The 12,006-nt window shown below is 43.1% G+C and overlaps 1 protein-coding gene across 4 annotated transcripts in view; it reads right to left on the reverse strand.

Moving 5' to 3' along the window:
* The window catches only part of GRM7 (glutamate metabotropic receptor 7), a 260,837-nt gene that overhangs the window by 10,579 nt on the left and 238,252 nt on the right, over positions 1-12,006 (reverse strand). The gene's annotated exons all lie outside the window — the stretch shown is intronic.

A 12,006-nucleotide genomic window follows, 5' to 3' on the forward strand; every position in this document is an offset into this window, starting at 1 on the left:
GCATACAGATTTCTATCTAAAGAGTGTTCACACATCCCTCACTTTACACAAACATATTTCTCTCCTAAATTTGTCATATTCTAACCAGGACTACATTTTTCCTTTAAGGCTTTCTTCTTATTAGCCCTTTTAGAAATGGATATTTACCCTGTCTATTATATAGCCCCTAGGCAAACTCAGCCTGCGTAGCTAGTGAAGTGAATTATATAGCTACACTTGAAGTGAGCCTTGTACCCAGGGGATTGGCAAAATATCGTGCCGAGTAGTGCCAGGGCCATAAGTAACAATTACAAATATCCAGTATAATGGATTCTTTTAACTAGGATTGCTTTGAAGTCCCCAGAAGGATTTAATAGGAAGTAAAAGTGTGACCTTGCCAGTTCCCCAGAGCACATTGGGATTTGAAGAGGGTTTTTCTTTAAACAAAAGTCCATTTTAGCTTATAAGGATTTCAAGTAGTAGCTGCTACCAGAGGCGCAGGTTTTTAATTCATTATTTTTTTTTTTTATTATTTTTTTTTTACGATGCACTTTTTGTGAGGTCTGAGAATGTATCCGAAAGGAAGAATAATAAACGCAGTTCTTGGGTGAGGTAATGGCACAGTGATAGAAAATCATCTCAGGTCAAAGTGGCAACTACATGACATTTTTATAGCTTAAGATAGTTTGTTAGGGTTTGAGTAGATAAAATGTTTGCTTTGTTGTTCTGCAGATGTATTAGATTGAGACCAATGGACTGTTGAATTTTTTTCTGGATAGGGATGAGAAAACTCTAAGCTCAGCCAATGCAGAGAAAGCAATTGTATTAGACAGATGCTTGCCTCACAGTGCAGAGCTGGGAAATTCTGACTTCATTTCCAGTCAGTAGAATAATACTCATTAATTTCAGTGAAGCAGGCTTTACCACAGTGAATCCCAGAAAAGATGGGATGCTTTTCATACTGATCACCTTAAAACCCACAAAAAGATGTAAAGATTAGTTGACAAAGTCAGTATGCACCATTGCACTCAGCACTCTCCTCCTGAACAAAAGAATGAATTGCTTCTGTGAGAGCTGGGCACACTTTCATGCAGTGCACCGGCTCCATACTAAACCTCTCTCACAGCCCACACTTCTCTAACACAAGGGGAAAGAAATACGGGTGTACATGGCTTTGCCTAACGACACGGCGTTACCAGTACGCTTCCCTAACTTTGCCATGTGGACAGCAAACAGAAGCTGGCGTTGTGAAGACAAGCAAGGAAGCAATCCTGCAGAACGTAGCACAAAACACACCCTGTCCGTGTTTAAAACAGCTCAGTGGTGATGTCCCCTCCCAAGCTCTGCAGACCAGCATGGCCTGGCGTTCTGCAGCTGGAATCTTGCTCCTGCCTGAGTGGAGGGCAAAGCACCTTCTGGCCTCAGCAGAGTTGGTATTGCTCGCAGTAAAAGTTTACAGTGTAGTATAAAATTACTGGGCAAAGTTATTGGCTTCCGGCAGTGCTTCTGTATCATTTGTCCATGTGGACACAGGGAGCACTCCCGTGTTTCTTGTGCTTCTCTGCATCCAGCCGTGCAACCCATGGCCCTTTTTCCCTGCCAGCAGCCAAACCATCACCAGCATCTAAGGGGCTAGATGCCATTCCTGGTCAACACATGTCACTGAAAAACACCACCAAAACTCCATGGCCTCCCGTGGGGAGACACGCATCGGGTAAAGGTAAAACTGAGTCAGGGGAAATTTACTCCTCTGAAGAATATTACAAAGGTATGTTCCCAAATCAGTTCTCATCAGCTCTAAAAATAGGCCATAAATGAGATATGTGATACATGTTCCCCCTTTGCAACGGCAAGATAATATCATCATTTATGAATATTTACCAATGGAAGGCATAGTTCTCTGGAAACACACACAAAAGCATGTCATTTATTTCTCTGCTTCTGAACTGCTTATGCTGATAACTCTGTCAGAGTCAATAAACTCCTTTTGTTAAGCTGGAAAGATGATCTAAACTACCTGCAGTGACAGACGCTGCTTTCCGTCTCCTCGGGACTGCGCTAAAAGATAATTTTTATCAGCCACACCTTTGACTACTTTGCAAGATATTACTGAGGTAGGTGCCTTCAGAGACAGATTCAGAGGCTGCTGTCAATGTTAATTTTCCCATCTGAGCCATTACAGGAAAACATGACTTTACCTCAAAGAACAGAAGCAGACATAACATTTATGGCCTGCAAAAGCATCATGTTTTTGCCTGAAAGATGCCTGTAAGACCGAGATTTTGAGTCAGGTAATAAGATTGCAATAGAAGAGGATTAGTTTTATCCTCCTAAATGAAAGCTAAAATCAACAAAGTATTGTACCGCTGAAGAACATCAATCCTAAGTGTGTTTGGCGGCATCTGTCTCCTATCTCCCACCGGTTCTGCTTTGCAGATAAAAACTTCTGGGTTAGGTGAGGTCTGAAAGTGCCTGCCGCACCGGGCACTGGGATCAAAGAACAAACAGCAGAAAGCCTTATCAGTGCTCCCAGCAAATGAAAGATTGCAGAGAGGCTTAAAAAAGACCTCGCAGGAAGAACAGTCATGGCTCACTGGAGCGTTTATGCACTTAGGTGGGAGATGCAGCGAAGGGATCAGGTCAGGGAGCAGAGCCCCCTGATCCGCACAGATAGGGCAATAAGGAGCCAGCGGTGAGCTGATTCCCTGGGCAGCACACCACCCATGTCTGCAGCAGTGCCACAGCCCCCACGCAGCTAGGGAAGAGCACAGCAGCTTAGGAAATGTGTTTCCAAATCTCTGTGAGATTGTGGCAAGGAAGAAACAAAACCAATTCATATTGCTCCTTAATTGGAACTGACATTAGAGCAAACATACCCATTTAAACTACATGTAAAATGCTTCAGTCTGAATACTGTTGACTGGAAAGATAACAAATGGTAGCAAATTATTTTCACCTGCTTAAAACAAAGTAATTAATAGTACTTTGGTTATCTTACCTGGAAAGCCAGGCTCTGCTGAGAGCTGTTAAAGCCAAGTGTGAAAACAGTTTGCATGAAAAATAATTAGAGCTATGACCTGAGTGATCCTCTAAAACATCCCGAAGGAGGCCTCAAGTCAGCGCTGTAAGAAACAATTCTTCCCTATCTCCTTCTTCTTGACTTTGTCCTACCTGGCTCCTAAACACACCCAGTCCCCGTGTCCTTCACTGCTGCTGCTGCTCCCTGCCCTGTGCCTGTGGGCCCTGCAGCCCCCCCCCCCGAACCTAGGCAGAAGCAAAGCTTTGCCCACTCCATCACTCCTCCTGGAATCCTGCAGGAATTACTCCCATTGCTCCAGCTACTGAGGACCATGCCTTCCTGCCCAGAAATAGCATTTCTAATACCCTTTTCAAACAGTGCTCCTCTTCAGTCAGTCCCTATCTTGGCAGTGCCCCAGCACCTCTCCACACAAATCCCCGTTTTTTGACCCAAGCAGACATACAAAGACATTGTTAGAAAAGTGCCTATGCAATTAATCATTTGTTTCGTACACCCACATTCAGTATATGCACCTCTACATGTCTAGCTACTATACCCATTCAGTGATCAAAGAACTGAAAATATTTTTGTAATTAATCATTATACGTAACAAAAATCAAGAAAAACAGAACACTGTGCAGCTGCCAAACAACAGGAATGTAGAATTGAACAAGAATCCCATATTCAGTAATGGGTTTCATACAGAATCAAAGGTGTTTTCTATTTACTCTCTTAATGACTTACAAACAACTAATTATTTGGCTTTTCCAGGTTTTCCTACCTGTGCACTCTCCTCCAAGCATCTCCCTTGGCACAGCAGGTGTAGTGCCCAAACCAGAGAGCTCACCAGGACGGGGGCTCCCTCAGAGCAGTCCATCTCCACTGAGCAGCTGTGGCACTCACAGAGTCAAATCCTGATTCATATTACTCAAAATCTGGAAATGCATACTATTTATTTATTTATTTTTAAATAGAAAAAAGAAAACGAGATGACACTTGGAGAGAAAAGTTTTGCAGAATTTGGGTTTTGGCTGGCGTCGAACTCCCTGTCACCGAACTGCCCACCAGTGCCATCACTCATTCCCGAGCAAATGTAACCCTGCACCCGACGTGTGTGACAGCAAAACCTGGCAGCGGGGAGAAAAATGACATGGCACTGAAGATTGTTAAGCTGAAACTAGCCCAGGCCATGAATGACAAGGTTGCACTGAATATAACCTCGCTGTGTTAGAGGAACAGGTCACAGTTTTATTTTACACAGCACTCAGTGTCACACTTACTGCTCCATTTGCTCTTCCAAGGAAGCACAGCTACCAAAGAGACTGAACAAGCACGTCTGCAGCTGGTGGGTAACTGGATTTGGGAGCAGAGAGGAGGCTTATGGAGCTCCTGCCCCAATGCTATGGGCAAGATGAAAGCTGTAAAAATGGGAATGTGTAGGGTGGTCAGCTGCGGGCCATTTCTGGCAAGATCCATCACCAGGAGGGTGGCACTGTCCTGCTTCCCCAAAGGAGATGAAACTTGTATCAGAAAGTCCAAAAGGCAAAGTCCAAATGTGACTTCTCAAGGGTTGAGAAAGATCAATAGGGACACTCTTACTACTAGACATTGGTACACATGTAGAAGACATTTTAGACAGTATTTCCCCAGTGCTTTAGGATTTGGCAGCCAAATAGAAGAATAATACCATGTTAAACCAAGGGGCTCTTGACATTAAAAAGATGCATGGCCTTCAAATGCTTTCACAGAGAACGTGTGTGTGTGTGTGTGTTTGTTGGTCTACCTATGTGCCCGGGAGATGCCTGCTGGAAAGCAGAAGAGGCTCTGTGCATGTGCACAGTGATCACCGCCTCCATCCCTCCCACGTGGGAAGCTGGAATTAGCTCAGCACCGAGCACAGGCACAGCCATGGCACTGCCGGGGTGCTTCCCCAGCTGAAGGGAACTGCCCTCCTCTTCTCCAGTTTTGCCTGCTCCAACTCTTTGGCTAAGAGCTGCAAGTAACAAACATCTTAATAGAAAAACCAAGAATGCTCATGAAGTGCAAAGAAGCTAAATTCACCGGAAAATTTATTCATGCTGTATAATTCTGTAATACCGAGTGTCTAACAAAATTATGTTTGGAGCTGCGTGGTTAAACAGCACCTTTTCACTGCAATCAATTTTTTTTTTTCATTTTTTTTTTTTTTTCCAGAAAGCCTTGATTTCAAATATCTTGAAAATGTTTAACAGCTGATATTAGTTAGAGCACAGATTTAATATAAAGCTCTTTATTTCACAGACATGCTAAGCATCATGACAAGTGGTGTAACTATGGCAACTATTTTTTTTTTCCCCCCTCTTTTCCACTGAACCACAAGAACAGAAGTCTCGCTTGACGCAGTGCCAGACTTCCCCCAGGTAAGCCCCAGTGCTCCAAAGTACCGAGCAGGAACCAAGCAGAACAGCAGACCCCAGGACTGGAGCCCCTTTCTTTTTTGTTTTGTATCTCAGTTGTGTTTCACGGGCATTTACATGTGTTTAGACATTAACCTAGTGCTCTTCCTTTCTTTTTGTACTATGGCCAGAAAGCAAAAACTTTCTTTTTTATCTATTTTTTACTTTACTGTCAGACAGAGAGTTCAAAACCAACAAACTCACCCCGAACTCAAAATACCTATTTTCAGGAATAAAAGGATGTTCTCTTCTTTAATGTACCAACATGCGCTGCTGGAAAGAGATGCACACATTTCCTTTCCTGAAGCTAATAAAGAGCAAAAACCACTGGTATATTCCAGAGATGCTGGATGTGAAATTGGTGTGTATTTGCAATAAGAAAGAAACACTGAGAAAGATTCCTTGTGTGCTTTTTGATTTGTTCTGCTTAGTGGTCCACCACAAAACACAAACACAACCAGGCCCCTGCTGCACAAACATATTCTCTGTTTGCTATCTGTGTCAACACAAAATAATATCTATTTTACAGCACTGTTTTGTGTCAGTGACAAATGAATGCTCAGCTGTATCTCACACTCTTTGTACTCATGTGCTCCTCCGGTTCATCAGCACTATCATTTCCAAGCGCTACACTGAAATTTTGTATTTGTTTCTTCTTCACAAGGATAACAAAAATATATTGAAGGCTTGAGTAAAATCACCAAAGATGCACAGCTGCACGCAGGAACCTGCTTGGATAACATTATCTTTGTATTACGGGGGCAAACAAAGTGCCTGTGATGGCAGTTCCTTGAGCAGAGGAACAGCAGCTATCACACAAACATGGCTAAACTGATGGGCGGGTGCTTGGATGTATTATTGGATATAATATTTTGTATTCACAAAAATTTATAACTAATATGAGCATCCCTGGCCATCTCAGACCCAAAGCATTGTCCTCCATCCTGGATGACATGGTGCGAAGAAGCACAGAAAATCTGACACTGAATCAAAGTGACTAATTTCTTGCAACATAAACCAAAAAAAACAACCCCGAAGGACTGTAAGTGTGGTCATCGTGCTTTTTTTTTTTTCCCCCCCACAGGGAATATGAGGAAGCGAGCTGCTCACATCAGATAGGCTTGTGGGGACTTTTGTTGACTGAACTTCGCTACCACATATGTTCAATCCTGTTACTTCAGCGACAGCTATGAATAGACCTCCTCTTACACCTGAGGGGAAAACAATTTAAGTCACTCATTTAATACAGGTTTTGCACCTAACCTTATCATCTGTATAGATTTCATCGCAAATGTAAGTCACTCACTTCCAAACCAGATGTTAGATGTCCTTAAAATAATTCATATCACTGTCCTTCACTCCCCGCAGTCTGTGACAGCTGCTGTGGTGCTGATGGCTGCAAACCATTTCACAGGAACAGAGGCAGAGCTGCTTCGGGGATGTCTGAATTCAGCACAGAATTTTTTAAGGAGAATAAAGAGAGGAAAATATCTTGCCTTGACAAACAGGAGGATAAAATGGGTATCTCAAGGAATGTGTTACTGGCTGCCATTGGCCAGAGCCGAGCATAACAATGTCTGTGAGTGAAGAAATCCCTCACTGGCATCGCTGAGCTGAAGGTAACTGAATTACACCAGAGAATGGCCACCGAGCATCAAATTTAAGCTCAACCGTTGCACTTCACAGTCCATTAGAAATATTTTCTTTCCCAGAGTATTGCTTCTCAAGCATTCACTGAAGGCTTTTCCTTTCAGTCCTCTCTGCATAACAGGCCTGGGTATTTGAGCTGCACTGAGGCCATTTAGCGGAGGCATTTCAGCTAGATGGGGAGCGCTCAGGGCTGACAGAAGGTGCGTTCCCTCGGAAATAGACTGGCCATGTCAGACGGTGAAGGCTGCTCGTGTATATAACCATTGATATTGACAATAACTGATTGTAATAACCACAAATTAAAAGGTCTGCAACACCGATTTATAGCACTCAAAAATCACAAACTACAAATGAGATCAAGAAAGTCTGCAAAGGTTCTAAACTGGAAATTCTCAAATTTAGTTTCCTTACTATCTCAGAAGCTACAGCAGAGTGCAAAGCCTAGCATATACTTAGCTGTTCTCTCCTAAAATCCAGCTACTTCCAGTCAAACTACCCCCACTTTGCTCTGCAGTAGCCAGACAGCATAGTGCATCTGTCCTAGTAAGTCTTCATTGGGCTTGGAAGATTCCTTACATCTAGTCAGGTTTTGCACCTGAGGTTACAAATCATGGCTGCTCTTGGGGAAACCTTTGTTACAATTGTAGTAGAAATAACCGTTAGAAGAGTGCACATCCCGAAAACTGCAAAATGCACTTGCAATGCTTCCCATTGCTTGGGTAGGGGAGGAAAAAAAATAGGACCCCAAAATACTGCAATGTCCTAGTCTGGGGCAATTCCAGTGATTTTAGTGAAATTAAGCTGTGAATGTCAAGTCTTTCATAATCCTCTATCCCTTTCTTTGAGACATCTCATTAACACAGAGAAGGATCAGAGCGTATGCAAGAGACTACAGCAAGCTACCATGTGAGAGCAGCATCAAGGTAGTCCTGCCAAAGTGATATTTACCCTACTCAGGAGGAGATTCATTATAAATATATGGAAGACACGAGAGCCAAAAGTCTGTCTTCTCACTGATATTACAATTTATGAATTTGACAAATTCTCCCTGAGAGGATGTAATGACTGATAAATTAGTCAAAGGGATAACTCAGCACTATTAAGAGTTTATTAGGCAAAAAAGTGACAGCGGGACTGTCTTTTAGGTATAACAATATATGTGCAAAATTTACAGCTCACTCTTCTTCCAAATTTTCTAGGAAAAATGATCACGGAAAAAGACAGAGAAAAAACAGAACAGAAGATGAATACTAATACTAACAAGCTAACTAATTCCCATTTTTGTCTCACATACCTAGCTACCTAACTTTTAATAATCAATGCACCTACAGTCATGAATTTTATCTATTTTAACTAGAATTGTTCAAACCTTACACTATAAGTTGATCATTTAAGTACATAAAGAATTCTTTTTTTTTTTTTTTTTTTTAAATGTAAACAGTCTGACTCTTCCCTGCCTGTTTACAAGTCTTGTATCATAAAAGTCACAGAAGGTGTGAGACAGTCTGCAATATAATTAACTCGGAAGCATGCACCTATGTGGATGTTTTAATGTGCATTACCAGAATTGGTTATTCTCAGACACCAGAGGAGAGCAGCCCACCCCTCGCATGTTCAGACCGTGCCGTGCCTGCAAAATATCCTGGCCATATGATAATACCAATTAAAATAAATCTCCCAAGTAACTTGAGTCCAGCTATGCTTGAAGTCAAAAAGACAAAACGTGTCTTTCCCTGACCTACCTTCAGGTCTCCTTCAAGCAACAGTTGCACCAGATTTATTTCTGAGAGGTTTTAAATGAAACCTTTAAATAACACATACAGCTCTCAGCCATTACAAAGTGCTGTGATGGCTTAAGAAATATTCACTGTGATGGGTACCCTTTGAAACTTGAAACATCATGAGAAGAGTCTAACCTTGCACTGCTGAGGAGAGCGATTGCAAAATCGCATCACTCATGAGATGGCTGGGGAGAGAATAATTCCTGGCACAGTTTGGCTGCTGGTCAGTGGGATGCTGCCATGGATATATAAAACCTGAAGGAAAACATCAATTCAAATGGATACCGAGAGCTTGAGAAACTGCTAAAAATTATAATGCAAACTGCATGTGCAAGTGCAGACTGGGGTGGAGGGGTGGAAAAGGAGTCATGTTCAAACTTGCAAAGCCAAGCTCAAGCAGAGGGGCCAACTTGTAACCCCCACCACGTTTCCATAGCTCAGAGCATCCACCTTTCCCCAAACCAGAGGAAATGGGGGAAGCCTGTGCTCTTCAAGGACTGAGCCTTCTCAGCAGGCAGGCTACAGAAAGCCGATTTTACCTGAAAAATTTGCTAATTAAGGAAGTTAATTCGTTCACACATTTTATGCCTGAGCCCCTCCCTATCATTTGAAATCATTTCCCCAGGCAGAGTTTTGCAGCCCAGGTACCCCCAGCCGTGGGGGTGCAGGGGGAGGTGCAGAGGATGTTTGGAGGCATCTGTGCCATGCTTAGAAGAGCGCATTGTTGTTTGAAGAAATTCATGATAAATGTTTATTTTTCAGTAAGCTATTCCAAAACAAAAATAGATGCAGTGAAGACCTGTCAAAGTCTTTTGCTTATCAATTTTTGCTGCATATTCTCATTTCTTAGCAGTCTCCACTAAATAGAAAATCCTTCAAGTGAGGTTAAACACAGAGCACTATTTTTCGGGCTGAAACCAGCAGGATTTAAAATGAAAATGACATCTCAATCCAGAAAATAATGATTCTATATCTCATACTTTAAGGTGGGACAAACTACAGAGCATCCTGCAGTTCGGACATGGAGCTTCAGAGAGCTGCTGGGTCCCCGAGGTGCTGCTGGCCAGAGCAGCTGGCCCCACACAGGGGGAGCTCATGCCAGGGCGCAGAGGCGCAGCACCCAGCCCAGCTGAGGCAAAGCTGTGGGAGCAGACAAAGGAGGAAAGGGAGCTGGTGGGGCTGCATCACACCGATGTCCTGGCTAAGATGGCTTGAGGTGCTGAAGCACTATCAGTACGATCTCGTTGCAAACGGCAACCAGTGCCCAGTAACCAACCAACCCCAAAGCAAGGGGTGCTCTCCGATCAGTCTCTCTGTGACTGCTTTCATAAATGCAATGACAGATTTCAGAGCACCAGGACCCGTGGGCACTGCTCCGGTCCTCCCCAGAGGGAAGAAAAGGAGCCATGGTTTTCCTTGTCCTTCTTATGCCCAAATGAATCCCAACACACCACGCAGCACTTGCACCGTGTAGGGGAACTCCTGGAGCTGTGAGCACAGAGGCCTGCCGCCCCTGAACTAGCACGGTCCTTGCACATCCCGCCCTGAAGGCAGCAGAGAAGAGGAGCTGCCCTGTCCTGCTGGGCTGATGTGATCCTTCTGTCCCAGCACCTCTGTGCTGGGATAATCACTGCGCAAGGCTGCAGGAGCACGGAGCTCCGCGAGCTGGAGGGGTGAACCCAGGTCCTCCAGGTATCGCAGGCAATGCAGTCGCCCGACTGCCTCTTCCTCCTGACCTGCAAGCATACTGCTTGGAGATGGATCAGGACATGAGTGCTGCAGATATTTCTGTGGTACACAACGTGACTGTAGTCCTGCAAATGCATTTGATGTCTCTTCGCCTTATTCAGGTAATGGACATTTTTTTTCCCTGACCCAGATACTATGTAGAGCTTTTCAAGCCTTGTATTTTCATCAGCCTCAACAGTAAAGAATCCCTATTTGTCACTCACAGGAAACAGTTTAAAGGCATTATAAGTACACATGTCCATGCATCACATAGCAGAAATTGATATAGTCAAGCAGCAGCTATTTAAGCACTGTGCTCATACCTGCATGCAAATATGGTACTAGCAAAACAAATGTCAATTTACAACTAAGCTGATATTTTCCTGATATCATTGCTTTGCTTTTAATACAGTGTGTAGTTTCTTGCTGTTTTTATGTTTTACATTCCTGGAAGAACAAAACAGAACATAGCAAGCAGTGCCACGGCAATCATCCCAGTGGGAAAAGAGGTGCTCACGGGTGAGGAATGGAGAACTACACCTGATGCAGAAGAGCTCCAGAGTGGGCAAAACCATCACAAGCCCAAGTCATCCTCCACTGTAGCGTTTTTCATAGTTCTGCATCAGGAAGATTTTAAAATTTGGGCAAAGAATCTGAATAGCCAATTGCTTTATATAGGACATGGATAACAAAATTATCTGTGTGCCTTTGCAGATAGCAGTTCCGTATGTTATACAGCAATGTTATATTTATTTTCAGAGACATGTTAGCTCCTAGTGCTTTACATTTTAAACATTTTTTAGTTTTATAGAAAAAAAGAGTGATTTCTCCCAAGATGTGCAGTCTCTTATATAGCCCATTTATTCTACTGATCTCCTTCCTTTAGCAATTTCATCTTCATGTAGTTGCTCTTTACTCTTTCACATTACATTTGCAATAATACTTTGAGTGGCCCCTTCTCCTCTCCAACTACTTTGTTATATTTCCCTCAACACCAGTCCCTGTCAACCTTTCTGACTTCAGCCCCTGGGTAAGTCAGGTCATTCTGATGCTCATAAAGAGCTTCACACCTTAAATAAGGCTTTCTGCCTGAGCTGTGCAAGTTAGAATAACAGGCATGATTCAAATACAATAAAAAGCAATTTGAACACTTCACAAGAACTCGAGCTGAATTGAAACTGGAGCTGTGGCAAATTACACCAGCTAAAGATATTAGTGCTTGGGATTTTTTTTCCCTGCGACTCAGAGACTCAATTCTAGCTACATTCCTACCTTTGCTGATACAAGTTCCCACCTATTAGGGATCAGCTAAACAAGGTTTGGAAGGCTGTACACAGCAATTTCCTCCATCCCCAAGTGCACAGTACCATGGTATCCAGGCCAGTGCCTTTCATACCTGGCCAAAACCTCAAAG

Source organism: Anas platyrhynchos, chromosome 13 (assembly GCF_047663525.1).
Source record: "Anas platyrhynchos isolate ZD024472 breed Pekin duck chromosome 13, IASCAAS_PekinDuck_T2T, whole genome shotgun sequence".
Taxonomy (NCBI): Eukaryota; Metazoa; Chordata; class Aves; order Anseriformes; family Anatidae; genus Anas; species Anas platyrhynchos.